The sequence below is a fragment of the Labrus bergylta genome, chromosome 3 (assembly GCF_963930695.1).
Source record: "Labrus bergylta chromosome 3, fLabBer1.1, whole genome shotgun sequence".
Lineage (NCBI taxonomy): Eukaryota > Metazoa > Chordata > Actinopteri > Labriformes > Labridae > Labrus > Labrus bergylta.
Genome location: NC_089197.1, coordinates 32,389,561 through 32,391,254, shown reverse-complemented (window position 1 = coordinate 32,391,254; position 1,694 = coordinate 32,389,561). Strand labels below are relative to the sequence as shown.

Below are 1,694 nucleotides of genomic sequence, written 5' to 3'. Positions count from 1 at the left end.
TTTTATTTCCCTAAAGTCTAACAACTCCCCCAGGCAGGTTGGCAGCTAACCCTCTTTTTTTTCCACAAACCTAAAGAAAAGAGTACATTGATAAGCAGAGGGTGAGGTTTACAGCATTTAATTAAAATCTTGTATATATTTATTGATGCATTTCTTTAATTATTTATTTATTTATACATTATTGTATGCATTTATCCCAACTTTTATTTATTTATACTTTAGTCATTTTTTGTCCCTCATACAAAATAGCTCTTATTTAGAGGAAATAATTGTCTTTGTCACATCACTGCATCCTTCTACAACATGACTCCCCGACATTAATTCAGGTCATATTTTAAATTATTATTATTATTATCATCCGTATTATTATTAGTAATAAATTATTTCCGTATGAAAGCGCGTCTGGCACGTTTCCATCATCCTTTTTCATTGTACATGTGCTTTCGTTTCTGCCTGAGGAACCGGAAATATTCATTTTGACTCGTCACTCTGAATATGTTCATGAAGCCCTCTGTCGGTGGGTCATCTCATCGGCGCCGTGGCTTAGTTGGTTAAAGCGCCTGTCTAGTAAACAGGAGATCCTGGGTTCGAATCCCAGCGGTGCCTTTTCATATCTGCTCCTTAATAGTTGTTATATGTTGTGTGAGACTGAATTATTTATCCTGCGAGTCTCTCTATATGTTTATCATTCATTCTTTTATTTTTGCTCCCTCTAAAATCATGTTCTGTAACCTTTTAAAACATTCAAACATAAAAATGCACCTTATATTATCTGTCAGAGGATGTGCAGTTCACGCATCCGACCACACGGGGGAGGTACAGACACCGTCTACTGATCACACAGTCCTTCAGACTACAATGGAGGGATCGGGTAGAGAGAATCATGAAGCAACCGTGTCGTGGATGTACTCATTCATTTCAACAATGTAACGAGGATTACCGTGTATTGTAAACTTCAAGACGATGTCTGCAGTATCCACCAAACTGTTTGTAACATTTATTCCGCGTAGAGGAGGAGAAAGGGCCCTTAAACAAAAATAAATATGTGGTCTACTTTGTCCTGCTAGATACGTCAAGCTGGACACAGAGCGGGCCCTAAATAAGCGGAGGTTTGGTGGTTTCCTTTTCAAAATAACATCTGAACAACACAATGTTTTCACATAGGCTGACACCCCCATTATACCCTGCACCAGTGATTTAAGATCCAGCGCCAAAGACAACTTTATTTATATAGCACCTTTTATAAACACAGGTTTACAAAGTGCTTTGACAAACAGTAAAAACAAAAACAAATTAAACCAAACACAGAAGAACAGAAACAATAGTAAGAACAAAACAAATGTAAAATACTAAAAATAATTAAATACAGTTCAACAGAAAAGAACCCAAAGTGCACGATACACAACCAGACATATATAACCTGACCATCACAAGAACCATTATAAGAACCATCACAAGAACCATCATAAGAACCATCAGAAGAACCATCAGAAGAACCATCACAAAAACCATCATAAGAACCATCACAAGAACCATTATAAGAACCATCACAAGAACCATTATAAGAACCATTATAAGAACCATCAGAAGAACCATCACAAGAACCATCATAAGAACCATCAGAAGAACCATCACAAGAACCATCATAAGAACCATCACAAGAACCATTATAAGAACCATCACAAGAACCATCA

General features: G+C 36.7%; 1 non-coding gene across 1 annotated transcript; it reads left to right on the top strand.

Moving 5' to 3' along the window:
* The first annotated feature begins 532 nt into the window (after positions 1-532).
* trnat-agu (transfer RNA threonine (anticodon AGU)) lies at positions 533-606 on the top strand. Its single transcript has one exon. It is a non-coding gene; the product is annotated as a tRNA-Thr (tRNA).
* Positions 607-1,694: the final 1,088 nt, after the last annotated feature.